At 41.7% G+C, this 23,522-nt stretch overlaps 1 long non-coding RNA gene across 1 annotated transcript; it reads right to left on the reverse strand.

The window, feature by feature from the left end:
* Nucleotides 1-863: 863 nt before the first annotated feature.
* LOC122032599 lies at nucleotides 864-1,592 on the reverse strand. The gene is made up of 3 exons (XR_006126149.1): nucleotides 1,282-1,592; nucleotides 1,121-1,199; nucleotides 864-933 (listed from the first exon to the last, which is right to left on the reverse strand). It is a non-coding gene; the product is annotated as an uncharacterized LOC122032599 (long non-coding RNA).
* Nucleotides 1,593-23,522: the final 21,930 nt, after the last annotated feature.

Here is a 23,522-nt window from a genome sequence, read left to right on the forward strand (position 1 = left end):
GGAGGGAATTGTACTAACCAGACCCGGTAAAAGGACAAACAATCCGAAAGGTATAGAACCAGATGCATGTCAATCAAGGTATCCAAGCAATGCAGCATATAAGTGCAACAAACACAAACACAAGTAAATGCATCATGCATATGATGCCAATGTCATGGTCACCCCGGACGCCAGACTCACATCAACGGTGGGACCGAGTGGGTAGGGTTGTGACAACCGTGCACTAAGCAACACTACTCCTGATGAGTGATCGAGTGGACGGATCTGTCAAGTACATACGTACTCCTACCCCAAATCATAAATGGGGGAGCGCAATGCTCTCAACTCCCGGTACGCTATGACGGGGAGGAATCTCTAACGTGCTACACGCTGCGTCACACTACCCCTGAGCGGATCAACGGAGCACCGGAAGAGTCAAACTGACGTGCTACCACGCTGTATCTCGCTACCCATGAGCGTCACAACGGAGCACCGAACAGTGATGAAACTGGCAAAGTGCTCGACAATAAAGGAGCAATCAATCACTCAGCATGCAATCATGCGAATGGTGCATGTCACTAAACATGGTAATATATTAAACCAATCTCTGGACATATCATAATGTGCACCAAAGCGAATGAATCATTTCAAGGTATCTGATCATATAAGGTATCAAACCTAGGTCCTGACATGGTAAAATATGGTTATATCACTACCCATGAGCATGTGGAATCAGGTATATATATCCATACAAGATGTAAACAAGCAATCAATCAATAGGTAGCATGTATTGGGCAGTGATTAACCGAAACAAGTAAGAAACATAATTAATGCATCTTGTTAATTTAATTACTAAGCATATCAAAGACAATAAGTCAAAAGTACCCGCCTCCAATCGAAAAGGATCGTATCCAAAACAGATCCCCCGTCAAGACACCGTCTCGAATCAATATCCTGTAATAAATCGTACAGTTTGGCTAAGTTTAATTATAACTAAAATAGCTAAACCAAACTATTTTCTTCAGGAACCCCAATTGAATTTAACTAAAAAATCAATTAGGATTAGTTCCATTAACCCTAACCATTCTACTATTCGATTTCATTTAAAACCTACACATGAATCCAACTCTCTACTTCTTACCTCAATTCTTCTTCAGCCGTTCTGTAATGGCAACAGAACCAATCAGTAATGAGATGACTGCAATTGAGGAAACCCCAATCTGCAAACCCGGTCAGAACCAATCAACAACAGCACTGATGTTTCAAACCACAATAGAAACCCTAGGGAGGAAAAGGGAGAACCTCGGATCAGCAATGAAAACCAGGGCACAATGAACAACAAATCAGATTGGTAGCGCCGAGGAGATGGGTGTCGCGGCTGAGGCTAGGGCACAGCTCTGCTCGACGATCGGAGGGAAAGCTCTAGGGCTGAGGAAGGCCGGCGGCAGCGCTGCTCCGGGCGGAGGGAGAGGCGATCGGCGCTGTGCCAAGACACGGCAGAGAGGAAGAAGGGCACAGAGAAGTCGGACTTGGGAGAAAGGAGGAAGATGACCGGCGCTGCTCTGTGTGTCGCCGACGGCAGTGGCTCGGCGTCGGGTGGCTAGGGCAAGCAGAGGAGAAGGTGGTCGGGCGGCGGTGCTAGGGCTCCGGCAGAGGAGAGGAGGAGAGGGAGAAGAAGTGGCCGGCGTTTTTGTGCTCTCGGAGAGGAGGAACCGCCGGCCGGCGGTTAGGGCAGAGAGGAGGAAAATCGGCGGCGTCGGGGAGAAGAGCTCGGGCTCGCGGAAGAGGAAAAGAAACGGAGGAATAAAAATAAGGAAAAAGAAAAAGAAAAAGAAAAGAAAAATAAAACTTTTCCTCATTAAAATAGGATAGTCTAAACAGGCCTTTTCCGGGCCCCGTTTTTATCCCCGTGAACTTATCCGTACGAGCTCCGAAAAATTCCCGAAAAATTTCCAAAAATTCCGAAAAATTCCCTTAATCATATTCGCCTATTTCCGGTATTTTACAAATGCACAGCCATCCAAGAAAGGTATTGCTTTGATTGTAGAAACGAGTCGAACACGGGAATCAAGAGGACAGCGAAAAGTTGAATCAGAATCAGAAGACGAACTCAATTCAGAAGATTCAGAAGATGAACTGGCCAGCGAATTTGTGAATCTTGTAAAGAAACTCTACAAGAAGAAGAAGGGCTTCAACAAGAAAGATCTGAAGAAGGCAGTTCAATCTAAGGAGGCCCAATCGAACTCAAAGGTAAAATTCGAAGTCACATGTTTCGGGTGCAACCAGAAGGGCCATATCAAGGCCAACTGTCCCAACCAAAAAGAGGCCAAAAAGCAAAGAAGGAAGAAGGCCCTAAAAGCAACCTGGGACGAATCTTCTTCGGAGGACGAAGACGACGAACTCGACCAAACAAGTTTACTCGCATTGATGGCCCGGGACCAGATCATCGAATCCGAGAGCGAGTCAAAAGCCGACTCCGAGCAAAGCCACGGATCCGCATCCGTTTCCGAAGGGCCAGACTCCGCTGTAAGTATTCCTAGGCTTAATAATTTAGTCAATTATTTACTTCGCAAATTAGCCAAGTCAAATTTGAAAATTAAGTCACTTCTAAAAGAAGTAACCATTCTTAAAGGAGTAACTAACTCAAAATCTTTACCTGATCAAGTTCAAACTGAAGATTCAACTCAAGTACAACAACTTGAGAAAGAAAATTCAAATATGAAGAATCAGTTAAAAGATTTAAAAATTACTTTAGAAAAATTCTCTCTAGGATCCAAGAATCTGGACCTAATTCTTGGGACATAAAGAGCCGTCTACAATAGAACTGGGCTAGGATATAAAAGTAAAAAGAAATATAAATCTTATTTATCCCTAATAAACAAACAAAGTAGTAAATCAGTCCAAGCATGGGTCCCCAAGTCCAAATTGATCAATCAAGTTGGACTTGGCCAATACTGGGTTTCGAAGGATCAAATATACTACCTCGACAGACCGTATCGAGGCCGTGATCTAGGGAAAACTAATATGAAAACGATCTTAAAAATCTAAATTCAAAATTCAAATTACAAAATCTAAATTCAAAATTCGAAATTAAATTAAATTACAAATTCTAAATTCAAAATTAAATTAAAAATTAAAAATTCAAATTACAAAATCTAAATTCAAAATTCAAAATTAAATTAAAAATTAAATTACAGATTCTAAATTCAAAATTAAATTCAAAATTCAAAATTCAAATTACAAAATCTAAATTCAAAATTCGAAATTAAATTAAAAATTAAATTACAGATTCTAAATTCAAAATTAAAATTACAAAATTCTAAATTCAAAATTAAATTAAAAATCCAAAATTCAAATTACAAAATCTAAATTCAAAATTCGAAATTAAAAATTCAAAATTAAATTGAAAAATAGATGGAGGATCCAAACTAGCTGGCACCTCCAACTGAACTACCCGACAGGGTAACAGAACCTAATTTACCCGGAATGGGTAAAACAAGAATAGATTACCCGACAGGGTAATTAAGGTCAGATTAAAACGGGATAAGTTTAACTTGAACCTCAGTACTGGTGAAGTTTTTGGATGATAGTACGTTAGGGAAGCTTGGACATCACATGTCTAGGAAGATATGGCTTCGACCTGGTGCATTTGGCCAAGTGGAACTGACCGAAGCTACCCTTAAATGGATCCTAACTAGTTAGACCAAGGATTAGTATTAAGTTCAATGGGTAGGACTATTTGGAAGACCTCGAAGGCATGGTTACTTTAATGAGCTCCTTGTGACTCACCATAGCCCAGAAGTTTATCCAAAGAATGCCTACCTGTTGAACCCAAAGCTAAACCTGAATCTAACACAAAGTTAAACCTTACCCTAAAAATTCAACCATATTTCATATCACAAAAATTATAGGATTCCCTGATTGAAAATTTAGATCGGGTGAGATGACTAAGTAATTAAAATCAAATTGATAATTAACTCAAATTTCAAAACTATTTCAAAAACTTAAATTTCAAAACTATTTTAAAAACTTAAATTTCAAAATTATTTCAAAAACTTAAATTTCAAAAACTTGAATTTCAAAACTATTTTAAAAACTTAAATTTCAAAACTATTTTAAAAACTTAAATTTCAAAATTATTTTAAAAACTTGAATTTCAAAACTATTTTAAAAACTTAAATTTCAAAATTATTTCAAAAACTTAAATTTCAAAATTATTTTAAAAACTTGAATTTCAAAACTATTTTAAAAACTTAAATTTCAAAATTATTTTAAAAACTTGAATTTCAAAACTATTTTAAAAACTTAAATTTCAAAACTATTTAAAAAACTTAAATTTCAAAATTATTTTAAAAACTTAAATTTCAAAACTATTTTTAAACTTAAATTTCAAAATTATTTTTAAACTTAAATTTCAAAATTATTTTTAAACTTAAATTTCAAAATTATTTTAAACTTAAATTTCAAAATTATTTTAAAAACTTGAATTTCAAAACTATTTTAAAAACTTAAATTTCAAAATTATTTTAAAAACTTGAATTTCAAAACTATTTTAAAAACTTAAATTTCAAAATTATTTTAAAAACTTAAATTTCAAAATTATTTCAAAAACTTAAATTTCAAAACTATTTTAAAAACTTAAATTTCAAAATTATTTTAAAAACTTAAATTTCAAAATTATTTTAAAAACTTGAATTTCAAAACTATTTTAAAAACTTAAATTTCAAAAACTTGAATTTCAAAAGTATTTTAAAAACTTAAATTTCAAAATTATTTTAAAAACTTAAATTTCAAAATTATTTTAAAAACTTGAATTTCAAAACTATTTTAAAAAACTTAAATTTCAAAATTATTTTAAACTTAAATATTTTAAAACTATCTTTAATATTATTCCAAAGGTAACTAACCTTATTATTCTTGTCAAAATTTAATTATATCAACTCAAAAGTTCAAAATAGGTTTAAGTATTTGCTGAATTACTTCAAATATAATTGAGTAAAATAGAAATCTAAAGAGTCTACTTCAAATAAGCCATCTTTAAATCCAACTCAAACTCCTTCATGTGTAGGAGTTAGATCAATGGATGTTGGATAGCGGATGCTCTAGACATATGACTGGAGATAAGTTGAAGTTTACTAAACTGAAGTACAAAAAGTTAGGATCGGTTGCATTCGGCAACGACGGTAAACTTAAAGTAATCGGAAAAGGTAATATTGAACTTAGTTCCAATTTCATTATTCGAAATGTCTTATTGGTTGAAAATTTTAACTTTAATTTACTAAGTATAAGTCAATTATGTGACAGTGGATATCTAGTCAATTTTGACAGATCGGGATGTTTAGTCAAAAACATAGAAAACCCTGAAATTAGACTTAAGGGACTTAGGAAGAATAACATCTACACGATTAACTTATCAATGTCCTCAATAAAGTGTCTCTTGACACAACAAGAGGAAACCCAACTGTGGCACAGAAGGCTAGGTCACACTCACACTAGACTCATTTCAAAAATGAGTCACAATGGTCTAGTTAGAGGTTTGCCCAAATTAAAGTTCATTGAAAACTCAATATGTGATGCATGCCAAAAAGGAAAACAAACCAAGTCAACCCACAAATCAACCAATCTAGACAGAACCAACACCATACTCGAGCTCCTTCATATTGACCTATTTGACTCACATGGAGCCAAATCACTAAACAAGAATTAATATTGCTTAGTAATAATTGATGACTACTCTAGGTACACATGAGTAAAATTCCTAAAAACAAAAGATGAAACCTATGAAATATTTAGTAACTTTTGCAAATTAACGGAAAATGAAAAAGATACTAAAATTAAAAGAATAAGAAGTGATCATGGGGGAGAATTTGAAAATCATAGGTTCACGCAATTTTGTAAAATAAATGGATACCAACATGAATTTTCATGTCCTAGAACACCCTAACAAAATGGACTAGTAGAACGTAAAAATAGAACACTACAAGAAGCCGCTAGGACAATGTTAAACGAATATAAGTTAAGTCATCAATTTTGGGCTGAAGCAATAAATACAACAAATTATATACAAAACAGAATTTTAATAAACAAATCTCACAATAAAACACCGTATGAACTCTACTATCATAAAATTCCTAACCTAAACTATTTAAAAGTATTTGGTTGTAAAGTTCACATTTTAAATACTAAAGATTACTTAGGAAAATTTACACCCAAATCTAACCAAGGAATATTTTTAGGATACTCCTCAACCAGTAGAGCCTTTAGAGTATATAATCAAAACACCTTGAAAGTTGAAGAAACAACTAATGTAATATTTGATGAAGAAAATAATTTACCTAATATAACTGACAATGTTGACATCCATCCAAGAGCTATAGAAGATGATGAAATCCAACCTAATCCTAATGAGACAAAAGAACCAGTACCTGAACCACAACCAAGACCAACTAGAGTAAGTACTTCTCACCCACCTGACCAAATTCTGGGTGACCCAAACCTTGGAGTCAGAACTAGATCATCCCATAGAAACCTTAGTCAGATTGCCCTCATTTCAAAAATTAAACCTAAAACAATAGATGAAGCTCTTCCTGACCCAGACTAGATTATTACAATGCAAGAAGAATTAGCACAATTTGAGAGAAACCAAGTCTGGGATCTTGTACCTAAACCCATCAATAAATCAATAATAGACACCAAATGGGTTTTTAGGAACAAGTTGGATGATCACGGTGAAATAATAAGAAACAAAGCTAGGCTAGTAGCCAAAGGGTTTAGTCAAGTCGAAGGCTTAGACTATGATGAAACCTATGCACCGGTAGCTAGACTTGTAACGCCCGAAAATTCTCAAGACTATTGTAGGAATATTCTATGATTTTTCTGGAATTATTAGATATTTTTCCAGAATTTTCCGAGTAACGGAAGTAGCAAAAATTATTAGAAAAGTAAAATGGCTTAAGCGGGAATCGAACCCGGGACCTCTCGGGTCCGCTAAACCTTTAGTTAGCCTTAGTAACCGGTGAACCCAGCAGGGCCGTGCTGAAAGGAAAGGGAATCAATTATATTTATAATTGGTTTGGCCGAATTAATTACTTAGTATAAATAGGAAAGTTAAGTTGGGGTTTGGTTTATTTTTAGAACTTGGTTCGGCAACTCCTCTCCAAAACCCTCACACCGACGCCAACCCTCTTCCCTCTCCTTCTCTCGGCGCCACAACAAGGGAAGAACTAGGGTTCCATCCCTAGGGTTCCAAGGTCACTTTCCGGTGACGATTTCAGCACAAGGACGTTCCCCTCCACGAGTAGAGCACGTGGACGCGAGCGAATCGTCGAGAAGTCGTCTCCACCAGAATTTCTAGCGATTAGATTTGTAAGAAATCTAGCACACAAGGTAAGAAACCCCTCACCTGCAGTATAAGTAGCTCTCGCGTGTTTTCTTTTATGCACTAGATTAGTTTTATTGAATTTTGTCAGCATATAGTGTGTATTTTAACTCTTCTCACAGATTTAGGGATTAGTGAGCATCTCTAGATGGGCCGAGCACGTGTATCCTCTGTAGATAGGGGTTTAGACGCTGCTGGGTGCCTAGAGGTGGTCTCCCTGATCGAGAGGAGAGTTAGAGAGCGCCAAATGCTCGACAAAATGCCTAGCACAGCCTTATGATACAGTGGGCATTTAGTTAAATGCCATAGAATATGTTAATTAGCATGATCAGTTTTTATTTCAGCTTTTATGAGACTAGATGTCCAAATGGGTGGGCTCCCACAGTCGCCTTTAGGTTCAGACAACCTAGTTCTAGGTTCAGATAACCTAGATTCAGCAAAATAGTATTAGCTATATCAGTATTTTACTTTTCAGTGGCACTGTACTGGATTAGATATCCATTGGGTTGGGCTCCCATAGTCGTCCCTAGGTTTAGCTAACCTAGTAAACCCTACTAGATTTGGAACTTGCAATCCCGGGTCTAGTTAGGGATGCGCGCACAGCAAGTACAGTTGCCAGGGCCCATCAGCAGCATGTTTAGTATTTTTACTTACTATATGTATATGGTTTTCAACCTTTCACAAATTAGTTCGTGAATTTAGTACAGTCCTAGCAGTAGCTCAGTATTACTTAGCTCAGTTTTTAGTATCAGCTTAGTTCTTCATTGATACCATGTGATTGATATCATGTTCAGCTTTAGATATGCCATGATTGTATGCTTATATGCCATGCCATGTTTAGTTTATTCAGTATACTTAGCATATCCTTTCAAACAACATGATTTAAAATCATATTTGCATCGTATGTATGTTTTAGTGAGGTAGATGGTTTCTTACTAAGCTTTTTAGCTTACAGATACTATTTTCCTTATACTGCAGATACAGGTAAAAGGAAAATGGACTAGCAGTGGAGGCTAGAGGTCAATGCAGATCAAGATGTGTGTGGAAGGAACTGGAATAAAGATCCTAGGGATCTAGTTTTATTTTATTATGCATTAGAACGTGTTCAGTATGCATTAGTACTTATAGCAAGCGTTATCTTATGTTTCTGTTAGTTAGCAAGAGAACAGTTTAAAACCTTGTTAGTTTTGATTTCCATATGTTTACATGCCATGAATTAGTATTCTATGCCTTAATCATGTTTAGTATGTTAGCCATTACCTAGTAGAATGTTTCTCTTAGCTTTTATAGTGTTGTGTAATGACCTTGGCACGCATCAGTGCTGATATCAGGGGCCCGATACAATCGAAACCCGATCGGTCGCCAGATCGATCAGTATCCGATCAGTGACTCATTGTGAGAATTACTGAGATCGTTCCGCTTCCGATCGATCCGTGGATCGATCGGAGCTGGGTCGCGAAAAAATGGCTCACCGATCGGTCAGCAGCGATCAAGACAGCCACCTGGACGCTTGACTCGAGACTCACAGCTTTGGATCGGTCGGCAGACCGATCCAAAGCTGTGAGTCTCGTGTAGGTTATGGATCGGTCGGTTGAACGATCCGGAGTTTCCTACCGTGCCAGTATCAGCAGATCGGTCTGTGGATCGATCCGAAGTTTATTATCAGTTGTAAACACCTCCCCTAGCATGTGTACAACTCCTAGGTACACCTAGAATATTAAGATCAGATTTCAAAGATAATAGTTTAGCAAAATTTTAATAAATCCAGATTTTCCGCAATAGTAATTTAGCACAGCATTACATAACGATCGGCCTCGCAGCCTAGTCAGTAGGAGGCGGGTCGTTACAGAGTGGTATCAGAGCAGTGTTCCATACTTCCTACACACACATCAGCATTGAACCTGCAGCTTCCAAGTAAGTATACCTCTACTTTATTTATGTATCTTGCTTTCTTGTTATAGCTCATGTTTATAGATATCTGATGCATGTTAGTATGTGATAGTATATACATGATAGCAATAGTTATACAATTATAATTGTATTAGTTATGCATGTCCTGTCCTCCATGTCTTTAGAAATGGCACGACGACGCCCAGCTAGAAGGACACCAGCTACTGAGCCCCAGCATGAGGCAGGCAGTTCAGTGCCTCCCCCAGACAATTTAGGGCACCAGTAAAGTAGCTGAGCAAGAGATAGCCACAATGTAAAATTTAAGGTAAAATGATACCCAGAGAATCCGAGTAGATGGTCTTAGAGGTTCCACCAGTCCAGCCTACGACACCAGTAGCTCCAGCAGCAGTAGAGGCAAAGAGAGAAGCCTATCTGATCCAGTGGCAGAGAGTCAAGCCCGAGAACTTCTCAGGCACCAGTGAACCATGGGATGCTCCAGCCTGGTTCAAAACACTGGAGAGTACGATGGAGCTTCTGGACTGGCCAGAACATGAGAAGGTGAAGTGCGCCTCCTTCTGTCTGACAGGAGATGCACGCATGTGGTGGGAGAGAATAAAGCGAAGCACCCAGTAAACCAGATGACATGGGCAGACTTCGAGAAAGAATTCTTTGAGGAGTTCTTTCACATGCGGGTTACAAACCGCCACTACGACGAGTTCACTGAGTTTCGTCAGGGCAACCTTTCAGTTGAGGAAGCCGTGAAGAAATTCAACAGGTTGGCTCGTCTATGCCCAGAGCTAGTCAGCACAGAGAAGGAACGAATTCAGTTGATGCTCAAGATGTTGAGGCCAGAGATAGCAGTGAACGTGGCTGGTGGCATACATAGGCCACAAACCACAGAGGAGTTAGTGAGCAGTGCCCTGACCATAGAGCATTACCAGAACAGCATAAAGCAGCAGAAGCAAGTCTCCTCAGAGTCCAAAGGCCAAGGAAACTCTCACACTCAAAAACAACAAGGCCACAGCTTTAACTGGAAAGGGAACTCCAACAGCAAGCACAAATCAGGGAGTGACCCAAAAGGAGGACCATCTAGCAAGCGACCTAGTTATCCAAAGTGTGCTACTTGTGGGAAATTTCACCCAAGGGTTTGTCGCAAGGGCACACGAGGATGCTTTGAATGTGGACAAGAAGGGCACATGGCCAAGCAGTGCCCGAACAAGACCGGTCTTCCTCAGCCACAGCAGATTCAGTATGCAAGCCAGCCAGCTCAGTTATATCAGATGCAGGCCGCTCTAGAAGGTCCACTTATCAGCCAGGGCAGATTAGAAGCTCCTCTAGCTATGGCGAATGCGAGAATCTACTCACTCACCAGAGAGGACGTAGCTAATGCCTCGACATTTGTCACAGGTCAGATTAGCATTTTACAGTATAGTGCTACTGTTCTATTTGATACTAGGGCAACCCATTCATATATAGCCAGGATGTTCTCCGAAAAATTAGAAATACCCTCAGAGGTACTCAGGGGTCGATTTTTGACGGCATTACCTTTAGGAGAGATCATGGCATCCACGCACTGGCTCAGAGCAGTGCCGGTCATTATAGCAGACAGAGAGCTCTTTTGTGGTCTGATAGTGCTAGAGATGACCAACTATGACGTTATCTTTGGAATGGACTTCCTGATCAGATACGGCGCTTCTATAGAGTGTCGTAAACAGAAAGTCGTATTCCAACCTGAAGCAGAAGCACAGTTCGAGTTCGTCGGAGAACCGAAGAGAAAGGCCAAGAGGTTTCTCTCAGCTATGAAGGCACAGAGATTAATGGATTCAGGGTGTACGAGATTTTTAGCACACGTAGTCAGTACCAGTCAGGATAAGGACCCACAACTAGCAGAGGTCCGAGTCGTATGTGACTACCCAACAGTCTTCCCTGGAGAGTTACCAGGACTAGCACCCGACAGGGAGATTGAATTTGAAATAGAGCTCATTCCCGGTACCAACCCTATTTCCAAGGCACCAAACCGCATGGCTCCAGCAGAACTGAAGGAACTTCATGAGCAACTACGGGAGCTGCTTGACAAAGGCTTCATACGCCCTAGTCACTCACCATGGGGAGCGCCAGTATTATTCGTGAAAAAGAAGGACGGGAGCATGCGCCTGTGTATATATTACAGAGCGTTGAACCAAGTTACCATCAAGAACAGGTATCCTCTTCCCAGAATTGATGACCTGTTCGATCAGCTAAAGGGAGCAGCAGTGTTCTCTAAGATAGACCTCAGATCAGGTTATCATCAAGTGAAGGTTAAGGAAGGGGATATACCCAAGACAGCATTCAGGACCAGATACGGACACTATGAGTTCGTAGTCATGCCCTTCGGCGTGACAAATGCTCCAGCTACTTTCATGGACCTCATGAACAGGGTATTCAGGGAATGTTTAGATAAGTTTGTTATCGTGTTCATCGACGACATCCTTATCTATTCCAGAACTCAGGAAGAACACGCAGAGCACCTGAGGACAGTATTGCAGACCCTTCAGCAGAATCAGCTGTACGCCAAGTTCACGAAATGTGAATTTTGGCTAGATCAGGTGTCCTTCCTGGGTCACATCATCTCAAAAGATGGTATCATGGTAGACCCCAGTAAGATAGAAGCTGTGAGCAACTGGAAAAGACCCAAGAACGCCAGTGAGATTAGAAGCTTTCTGGGATTAGCAGGCTATTATAGAAAATTTATAGAGGACTTCTCCAGGATAGCCTCCCCACTGACAGCTCTTACCAGAAAGAACAGAAAATTTCAGTGGACAGAGGACTGCGAGAACAGTTTCAGCGAGCTGAAAAGGAGATTGACCAGTGCACCTATTCTGACTCTACCAGAAAATACAGACAGGTTTGATATATATAGTGATGCCTCTAAATTGGGATTAGGAGCAGTACTGATGCAAAATGGCAAGGTGATAGCCTATGCCTCCAGACAACTCAAGGATTATGAGAAGAACTATCCTACTCATGACCTTGAGCTTGCAGCAGTGGTGTTCGCTCTCAAAGTTTGGAGACATTACTTGTATGGAGCTCAGTGCAAAGTGTATACAGATCATCAGAGTCTGAAGTACTTCTTCACTCAGAAGGATCTGAATATGCGACAGCACAGATGGTTAGAGCTGGTCAAGGACTACGATATAGACATCCTCTACCACCCAGGGAAAGCAAATAGGGTAGCAGATGCACTTAGCAGAAAGTCCAGCGCTACCCTATTATCTTTAGCAGCCATGTCACCGCCCCTACAGAAAGAGATCTCAGATTTCAGTCTCGAACTCATAGTCGGATAGCTCTCTACTATGACCTTAGAGTCTACCTTGCTTGGTGATGTTCAGTCAGCTCAGGAGCAGGACCCTGAAATTCAGAAAATCAAGCAAGGGCTAGCAGAATCAGAAAGTAGAGAATTTAGAGTGTCCGATAGCGGGGTGTTGTATTTTGGTGACAGACTCTGTGTTCCAGATCAGGAGGAGCTACGGAGACAGATTTTAGATGAGGCTCACAAGACTCCCTATGCGATGCATCCAGGTTCCACCAAAATGTACCAAGACCTGAAGAACCATTTTTGGTGGCCCGGGATGAAGCGAGACATCACCAGATATGTTAGCATCTGCCTCACCTGTCAGAGGGTTAAGGCAGAACATCAGCGACCAGGAGGAGTTCTACAGCCTATACAGATTCCAGAATGGAAGTGGGAGGATATCTCTATGGATTTCATAGTGGGACTATCCAGAACCACGAATGATTTTGACGCCATCTGGGTAATAGTCGACAGGTTGACTAAATCAGCCCACTTCTTAGCTATCAAGATATCCTACTCCATGGAGAAGCTAGCTCAGTTGTATCTCCAGGAGATCGTCAGACTTCATGGAGTCCCACGAACCATCATTTCAGACAGAGACAGCAGATTTACATCACACTTCTGGGAGTGTGTACAGTCACTAAGTTAAAGTTCAAGACAGATTCCATCCTCGACAGATGGTCGACGGAGCGAGTAAATCAGGTACTCAAGATATGCTCCGAGCGTGTGCCCTAGACTTCAAGGGAAGTTGGTACAAATATCTGAGCTTAGCAGAATTTGCATACAACAACAGCTATCAGGCCACCATCGGTATGGCACCTTACGAGGATCTCTATGGGCGGAGGTGTAGATCTCCAATCTGCTGGTATGAGAGTGGTGAATAGAAAGAACTAGAACTTCAGACAGATCTAGTAGCAGATACCACAGCAGCTATACAGCAGATCCGCCAGAGGATAGAGACAGCTCAGAGCCGCCAGAAAAGCTATTGCTGATATACGGTGCAGATACAGTGTTCCTCAGAGTAGCTCCCATGAAGGGAGTGATGCGTTTTGGGAAGAAGGGCAAGCTTAGTCCCAGATATATGGGACCATACCTTATCAGCAGAAGAGTGGGCAAGGTAGCATATGAGCTAGAGCTACCCCAGGAAATGTCAGCTGTCCACAACGTATTTCATGTCTCTATGCTGAAGAAGCATACCCCAGATGCCACCCAGGTGATTGAGCCCCAGTCGGTACAGATCCGCGAAGACCTCAGCTATGATAGTTGGCCTATTCAGATAATAGACCGAGCAGTTAAGAAATTACGGAACAAGGAAGTACCATTAGTCAAAGTCATTTGGCACAGTCACACAGCAGAAGAGGCAACAGATGAGACAGAAGTACCCAGAATTATTCTAAGTTCGAGGATGAACTTTTTATAAGGTATGGGGGATTGTAACGCCCGAAAATTCTCAAGACTATTGTAGGAATATTCTATGATTTTTCTGGAATTATTAGATATTTTTCCGGAATTTTCCGAGTAGCGGAAGTAGCAAAAATTATTAGAAAAGTAAAATGGCTTAAGCGGGAATCGAACCCGGGACCTCTCGGGTCCGCTAAACCTTTAGTTAGCCTTAGTAACCGGTGAACCCAGCAGGGCCGTACTGAAAGGAAAGGGAATCAATTATATTTATAATTGGTTTGGCCGAATTAATTACTTAGTATAAATAGGAAAGTTAAGTTGGGGTTTGGTTTATTTTTAGAACTTGGTTCGGCAACTCCTCTCCAAAACCCTCACGCCGACGCCAACCCTCTTCCCTCTCCTTCTCTCGGTGCCACAACAAGGGAAGAACTAGGTTCCATCCCTAGGGTTCCAAGGTCACTTTCGGGCGACGATTTCAGCACAAGGACGTTCCCCTCCGCGAGTAGAGCACGTGGACGCGAGCGAATCGTCGAGAAGTCATCTCCACCGGAATTTCTAGCAATTAGATTTGTAAGAAATCTAGCACACAAGGTAAGAAACCCCTCACCTGCAGTATAAGTAGCTCTCGCGTGTTTTCTTTTATGCACTAGATTAGTTTTATTGAATTTTGTCAGCATATAGTGTGTATTTTAACTCTTCTCACAGATTTAGGGATTAGTGAGCATCTCTAGATGGGCCGAGCATGTGTATCCTCTGTAGATAGGGGTTTAGACGCTGCTGGGTGCCTAAAGGTGGTCTCCCTGATCGAGAGGAGAGTTAGAGAGCGCCAAATGCTCGACAAAATGCCTAGCACAGCCTTATGATACAGTGGACATTTAGTTAAATGCCATAGAACATGTTAATTAGCATGATCAGTTTTTATTTTAGCTTTTATGAGACTAGATGTCCAAATGGGTGGGCTCCCATAGTCGCCTCTAGGTTCAGACAACCTAGTTCTAGGTTTAGATAACCTAGATTCAGCAAAATAGTATTAGCTATTTCAGTATTTTACTTTTCAGTGGCACTGTACTGGATTAGATATCCATTGGGTTGGGCTCCCATAGTCGTCCCTAGGTTTAGCTAACCTAGTAAACCCTACTAGATTTGGAACTTGCAATCCCGGGTCTAGTTAGGGATGCGCGCACAGTAAGTACAGTTGTCAGGGCCCATCAGCAGCATGTTTAGTATTTTTACTTACTATATGTATATGGTTTTCAACCTTTCACAAATTAGTTCGTGAATTCAGTACAGTCCTAGCAGTAGCTCAGTATTAGCTTAGCTCAGTTTTTAGTATTAGCTTAGTTCTTCATTGATACCATGTGATTGATATCATGTTCAGCTTTAGATATGCCATGATTGTATGCTTATATGCCATGCCATGTTTAGTTTATTCAGTATACTTAGCATATCCTTTCAAACAGCATGATTTAAAATCATATTTGCATCGTATGTATGTTTTAGTGAGGTAGATGGTTTTTTACTAAGCTTTTTAGCTTACAGATACTATTTTCCTTATACTGCAGATACAGGTAAAAGGAAAATGGACTAGCAGTGGAGGCTGGAGGTCAATGCAGATCAAGATGTGTGTGGAAGGAACTGGAATAAAGATTCTAGGGATCTAGTTTTATTTTATTATGCATTAGAACGTGTTCAGTATGCATTAGTACTTATAGCAAGCGTTATCTTATGTTTCTGTTAGTTAGCAAGAGAACAGTTTAAAACCTTGTTAGTTTTGGTTTCCATATGTTTACATGCCATGAATTAGTATTCTATGCCTTAATCATGTTTAATATGTTAGCCATTACCTAGTAGAATGTTTCTCTTAGCTTTTATAGTGTTGTGTAATGACCTTGGCACGCATCAGTGCTGATATCAGGGGCCTGATACGAAATCAGAAACCCCTGATCGGTCAGCAGACCGATCAGGGAGTCTCTGATCGGTCGGTAGACCGATCAGGGACCTGGGTTCTGCGAACAGAAGCTTTCTGTTCGTTCCCTGATCAATCCGTGGATCGATTAGGAGCTGGGTCGCGAAAAAAAAATGGCTCACTGATCGGTCAACAGACCGATCAGTAAGCCACTGATCGGTCTCATTGACCGATCAGGGACCCGCTAGATCGGTCGGCAGACCGATCCAGCAGCGTCTGGGATTGCAGCGTAGTTTATGGATCGGTCGGTTGAACGATCCGGAGTTTCCTACCGTGCCAGTATCAGCAGATCGATCTGTGGATCGATCCAAAATTTATTATCAGTTGTAAACACCTCCCCTAGCATGTGTACAACTCCTAGGTACACCTAGAATATTAAGATCAGATTTCAAAGATAATAGTTTAGCAAAATTTTAATAAATCCAGATTTTTCGCAATAGTAATTTAGCACAGCATTACGTAACGATCGACCTCGCAGCCTAGTCAGTAGGAGGCGGGTCGTTACAAGACTCGAGTCCATTAGAATGTTATTAGCCTATGCAGCAAATAAAGGGTTCAAATTGTACCAAATGGACGTTAAGTCAGCCTTCTTAAATGACTTTATCAAGGAAGAAGTCTACGTAAGTCAACCTCCAGGGTTTGAAGACATAGACTATCCTAACCATGTATTTAAATTAAAAACGGCATTATATGGACTAAAACAAGCCCCTAGAGCATGGTATGAAAGATTATCTAATTACTTAATATCGAAAGACTTTAATCAAGGTCAAATCGATCCGACCTTGTTCGTAAAAACTATAGAAAAAGAAATCTTTATAGCCCAAATCTATGTTGACGACATAATCTTTGGCTCAACTAATTCAAAATTTTTGAAAGAATTTATTAAATTAATGGAAAGTGAATTTGAAATGAGCATGGTTGGAGAACTCAACTTTTTCTTAGGCTTACAAATAAAACAAACCAAAGATGGAATCTACATTTATCAAACTAAATATGCTAAAGAATTAGTTAAAAAATTCAACATGGAAAATTCAAAAATTATAAACACTCCAATGGCAACCAACGTAAACATTGACTCTGACCCTGAAGGAAAACCTGTAGACCCAAAATACTATAGGAGTGCCATAGGTAGTTTACTTTATCTAACTGCAAGTCGACCTGACATACTATTTGCAGTAGGCATGTGTGCCAGATACCAATCCTGTGCAAAAGAGTCACACCTAACATATGTTAAAAGAATACTTAGGTATATTAAAGGAACTCTAAATGTAGGACTTTGGTATCCAAGAACTTGCACATTTGATCTTTATGGCTATTCTGATTCAGACTATGCTGGGTGCAAGTTAGATAGGAAAAGCACAAGTGGTAGCTGCCAAATTCTAGGTCAGTCCCTAGTAAGTTGGTCAAGCAGAAAGTAACATTGTGTTGCTCTATCCACTACAGAAGCTGAATACATAGCTCTAGGAGAATGTGCATCTTAATTGTTATGGATGATGCATACGCTAAAAGACTATCAACTAAACTATAAAAATACTAAAATCTTTATTGATAATATCAGCTCAATTAATCTGACCAAAAACCCTATTCACGATTCTAGGACCAAACACATAGAAGTAAAACACCACTTTGTAAGGGATCATGTAGCTAAAGGTGAAATTGCACTCAACCATGTTGAGTCCAAATCAAACCTAGCTGACATTTTCACAAAACCCTTACCTGAACTTGAGTTCAGTGGACTTAGAAGGCAAATAGGAATGTGTTGGGTAGAGTAGATATCTTACCATTATTGTTTTTCAAATTCTAGGAAAAACAGTTTTCAAAACTCCAATTTTTCCTAGATGTTAAAATTCTGGAATTAACCTAGGATTTCCCCCTAGATATCATGTTCCCCTAGAATTAAGCCAGAGCATCTCACAAGCACCTAGGTTTACCTTGATTGTGATTGACAAACATAGAACGACGTGAGATGCATAGGGTATAGCCTGGACTCAAGAATGCTTATATCTGTGCATCAATATGAGTTTGGGCGTTAAATATGCAATAAACATTAATCAAGTTAAATTCTCCAGCTCTAGTCAAGTCTATCTGGACCAAAATAATTTAACTTGACTAACCTAGTGAAAGCTACTGTCCTGTAGACAATCAGCAAGTAACTAAAGGTTAGACAGTTGGTAGAGAATACTCATTTTTTTGTTAAGCATGTTTTGCTCTTTATGGCTCTGATACCTATTAAATCAATCTAGTGAACATGACTTATGCTTGGACCTAAGGATCAACTAAACTTAAATAAATAAATAACCTTGTCCTAAAACTTAAACTAAGTTCCAATTGACCTTAACTTTCAAACCCTATTGAACATAGCTAACCTGCTGACCTTAACTGTGTACAACTCAATCAAATATCTATAATTGCCCATTTTTGAGTTATGGCAAAGGGGGAGAGTAGAAAAAGTAAAAATGTGAACATAAAATTCAAGTTAACATTAAAAAATTAGGGAGGCAAAAGTTAAGGGGGAGCAAAAGTTAAGGGGGAGCATATAGGGCAAACTTGCTTTAGTTACCTTGTTCATCTATACTTAGCAGATTTGCCTGTGCTAAAAATATCTATCTATTCGTTCATTTACTTAACTTTGAATTTGAGTTGCCATAATCAAAAAGGGGGAGACTGTTGGTGCGGGAAGCATCCGACGATCGAACTCGTGTTTTGATAATGACAAAGAATTCAAAGTTAAGATGTTTTGTAGTCTAACAAGTCTACTTGAGGATTTCAGGAAAGTCCTAGCTGCGGTTAGGCAAAGGGAAAATCCTAGGGGGCGGTAACCCTAGGTCATAGGAGGTGGTAACCCTATGCAGAAAGTCTTGGCAGGTCGATGGCTTCAGGCAAAAGTCCTAGGGGGTGGTAACCCTAGGTGAAAAGTCCTGATGTCGCGAACCAGGTGAAAGACTGGACTAGCCGGGGAAGCAGATGTCCAGCAAAAAGTCCGGAAGCATCGAGTGCTGAGCAAAAGTCCAGTCAATCTTGAGGATCGACTGGCAACAGGTAAATCTCCTGAGTGGAGTAGGTGAGGATGCGTTCCCCGTAGAGGGAACAGTAGGCGTCGGGTCGACCTAGGGTTTCCGGTTGGAAATCCGAAGTCAGACTCGGACAGTCCGGGGACTGTCTATACTTCTTCAATAATGTTTATTGTGCTAACTTTGTGTTGCAGGATAGTGTTTGGGGACTAACGTGTCTTGCAGGAGCAAAGGAGCAACCTAAAGCCTCGGATGAACAGTGTCCGAGGCGCCTCCATGGAGCTTGGAGGCGCCTCGGGTGCAAAGGCTGAGCTGGCTGCGAAGCACTATTGGAGGTGACTTGGAGAAGGCAGAAGGCACCTTGGAAGGCGCCTTGAGAGGGATATAAGGCGCCTTGAATGGATGAAATTCGACCAGGTCAGTTTTGATCCACGCGGACGACCAGGCAGCATGGAGGCGCCTTGAACAGCCTTCAAGGCGCCTTGAACACCCTTTATAAGGGGGTTTCGACCAGCACTTCAAACCAACAAATTCCAAGTCTTATCTCTTCAACGTGCTGCTCCGAAAGACACCCAGAAGTGCTGCCACAAGTCTCCGACGACCCGAAGCTTCAAAATTCTACTGTTGTCGTCGATATAACTAGTTTTTCCAGTTACTTGTACTTCATCTTGTAATCATTTTATCGAGCTTATAGTTGTTGCCCACCGGAAGCGATCAAGGATCGCGGGCCTTCGAGTAGGAGTCGATCAAGGCTCCGAACGAAGTAAAAATCCTCCTGTCTCGGTGTGTTTGTTTTGTTTTATTCCGCTGCTTAATTACTCCGATAATTCTTACGTTTCCGATAATCGTACAAAATAGCCACGAGCGCTATTCACCCCCCCTCTAGCGCTTCTCGATCCAACAATCTGTCGGCCGCTCTGACCAGCAATGTCATAAGTCGGGACAAGCTCACTATCACGTTGCCTAATGATGTATTGGACTATCTTAAGTGAGGCCAAGCGTTCCTGTAAAATGTAAAATTTTTGAAGTTCAAATGCATGCTCGTCCATTCGGACAAGCTTTATCGCCTTGTATGTTTTTCAACTCCTTTTGAGTATTGCAAGAGCTCGTGGCCTCATCCATGATTAGTCTATCAGCCGACCGATCCCTCTCGTATTCAGAGTTCATGATTCAGCAATCTCCCGCTGGCCCCGGGAGTATTTTGAAGAATAGTGCCGAAGGGTCACTATATTCTGAAAACTTCGAGCTTTTGAGTAGCCCAGGTTCACGGTCGGCTATTCATCGATGCTTGCCCGCTTATTGAGCTTTTAAAGACTGCTCGACCTCGAACGAGGGAGACAATGAATCTATATGCTGGCCAAGACCAGGGAAGCTCATTTGACCTCGAACGAGGGAGATTGAAATCCGATATGCTGGCCCAAGACCAGGGAAGCCCACTCGACTTCTAGAGCTCGTGGCTCTAATATAACTCAAAACCTGACTGATTGGCATGGGAGTCTCTGACTCAAGGGTTTATAGTCGCCGCTCGACTATTGATGAAGACCCAGATTTAGGTCATGGCTCGACCGTTGTTGAAGAATATACGAAGACTCGAGTTTAAGGTCGTCGCTTGACCGTCGATGGAGACAAGGGTTTAAGGTCGCTGCTTGACCGTCGATGGAGACAAGGGTTTAAGGTCGTCGCTCGACTGTCGATGGAGACAAGGGTTTAAGGTCGTATTTCGACCGTTGATGCGAATTCGAGTTTAAGGTCGCCACTCGACCGTTGATGGAGACACGAGTTTAAGTTCGCCACTCGACCATTGATGAAGACATGAGTTTAGGGTCACCGCTTGACCGTTGATGGAGACACGCGTTTAAGGCCGCCGCTCAATCGATATATAATCTCGAGTTTAAGGTTGCCGCTCAACCGTTGACATAATCTTGGGTTTAAGGTCGTCGCTCGACTATTGGGGGAGATGCACTTCAAGAGGCCTTCTCTTTTTATTCAAATTTTGCCTGCGTTCGGGAGACATACAAAAAATATAAAAAGTACAGTATTCACTCGCGCACCTCTCATCCAGCCTTGTAGGGTTGAAGATGATTCGCGCTTCATGGCCTCTCGAGCCGCCTTCTCTCTTCATCCTCCAGATAGTAATCGCCTGAACGGAGTTTCTGCATAACCTTGAAAGGTCCTATCCATGGGGCCTCGAGCTTGGTGATGTCGTCGACTGGCTTCACTTTCTTCTAGACGAGAATGCCAACCTGGAAGGACCTCGGGATCACTCGCCTATTGTAGTTTTATTTCATTCGTTGCCGGCACATCGTTAGCCGAATCGCTGCTTTCGCCCGCGTTTCGTCCACCAAGTCGAGCTCCATAAGCCTCCATTCGGTGTTTCCTTCGTCGTAGTGTTGCACTCGATCGAATTTTACTCCGACTTCCACGGGGACAACTACTTCACCGTCATACGCCAAATGGAAGGGGGTTACGCCAGTCGCCTCCTTTGGAGTCATGTGGAGAGCCCACAGTACACTGGGGAGTTCGTCGACCCATCTGCTTCCAACGTGGTCGAGCCAAGCACGTAAGACTCTGAGGATCTCCCGATTGGTGACTTCGATTTGCCCGTTGCCCTGAGTGTAGGGCATAGAGGTGAAGGTTTGTTGGATGCCATAGCCCTCGCACCATTTCCTGAGCCTCTGATCGGCGAACTATCTTTCATTGTCAGATACGAGTCGACGTGGGATGCCGAACCAACAAATGATGTTTTACCAAACAAATTTGATGACCATCTGCTCGGTGATTCTTGCAAGCGGCTCGACTTCCACCCACTTTGAGAAGTAGTCCACCGCAACGAGCAGAAACTTCCACTGACCGATCGTCATGGGGAGACCTAACGCTATCCATGCCCCATTGGTCTAACGGGCATGATACCATGGACGCTTTCATTTCCTCGGTCGGTCGGTGCGGCATGTTGTGATACTTATGGCAGGATAGGCAGGTGACCACTATTCGAGCAGCATCCTCTTGGAGGGTTGACCAAAAATATACGACTAGGAGTATCTTTCGGGCTAATGCACGGCTACCCGGATGGCCTCCGCAAGAGCCTTGGTGCACATCCTGCATAATGTACTCGATGTCTTCCGATCTAACGCACTTGAGGACGGGCCGGGAGAAGGCTCTCTTGTACAGTTGGTCCCCAATCAAGGTGAACCGCCCGACCCTCTTCTTCAATAAGCAGACTTCCTCCAAATCGATAGGTGTAGCTCCCGACCGCAAGAACTCTGTTAGGACCATCCTCCAGTCATTCGGGAGGGTTATTCCCTCCATCCGGTTGATGTGCGCCATGAGTGAGACTTGTTTGATCGGCTGACCTATGACGATCAGCGTCAACGAACTAACTAGTTTCGCTAACTCATCCGCTGCCTGGTTTTCCGAGCGGGGGATCTTCTGTATAATGACCTCCTGGAAGTTGGCCTTCAGCTTCTTGAAAGCCTCTGCATAGAGCCTTAGCCGAGCGTTACTTATCTCGAATGTCCCGGATAGCTGCTGGGTGGCAAGTTGGGATTCCGAGTGGACGAGGACTTTACTTGCTCCCACATGCCGAATTGCCTGTAGGCCGGCTATCAGCACTTCATACTCTGCTTCATTATTAGTGGCTTGATAGTACAGTCGAACGGAGAGCTGCATCCGGTCTTCCCGAGATGAGATAAGTAGTATGTCGATTCCACTCTCTTGCCGAGTGGATGAGTCGTCCACATATATCTTCCATGTTGCCGTCGGCACGTCGCCCTAGATTTCTATGATGAAATCCACCAAGGCTTGGGCCTTGATTGCCACTCGGGGTTGATGCTAAATATCGAATTCGCTTAGCTCGGTCGTCCAATTGATTAGCCTTACTGATGCTTCTGGGTTGAGAAGGACTCGTCCCATGACACTGTTAGTTAGCACGATGATTGTGTTGATGCAACCTTAGGTCAAGGTTGACCTGGGTGACCCGACTCGAGTTGACCTGACTCGAGGTATATTTTGATGTTTGACAAGAATAGAGAAGTTATATTTTGATGTTTGACAAGAATAGGAACTTGGGGGATTGTGGGTGCAACCTTTGGTCAAGGTTGACCTGGTTGACCCGACTTGTGTTGACCTGATTCGGGAAAAGTCCAAGTATGGAGACTTGGCATGGAAAGGTCCAAGCAGGGAGCTTGGCACGGGAAAAGTCCAAGTATGGAGACTTGGCACGGGAAAAGTCCAAGCAGGGAGCTTGGCACGGGAAAAGTCCAAGGATGGAGACTTGGCACAGAAAAGTCCAAGCAGGGAGCTTGGCACGGGAAAAGTCCAAGCAGGGAGCTTGGCACGGGGAAAAGTCCAAGTATGGAAGCTTGGCATGGGAGGTCAGAGAGGGCTCGGTAGCTTGTTCTCTGAACTGGATGGAGTCGGAGAGGGCTCGGTAGCTCGTTCTCCAGACTAGGCCAGAGAGGGCTCGGTAGCTCGTTCTCTGGACCGGACGAAGTCGGAGAGGGCTCGACAGCTCGTTCTCCATACAAGGTCAGAGAGGGCTCGGTAGCTTGTTCTCTGGACCGGACGAAG

This window comes from Zingiber officinale, chromosome 11A (assembly GCF_018446385.1).
Source record: "Zingiber officinale cultivar Zhangliang chromosome 11A, Zo_v1.1, whole genome shotgun sequence".
NCBI classification, from domain to species: Eukaryota; Viridiplantae; Streptophyta; class Magnoliopsida; order Zingiberales; family Zingiberaceae; genus Zingiber; species Zingiber officinale.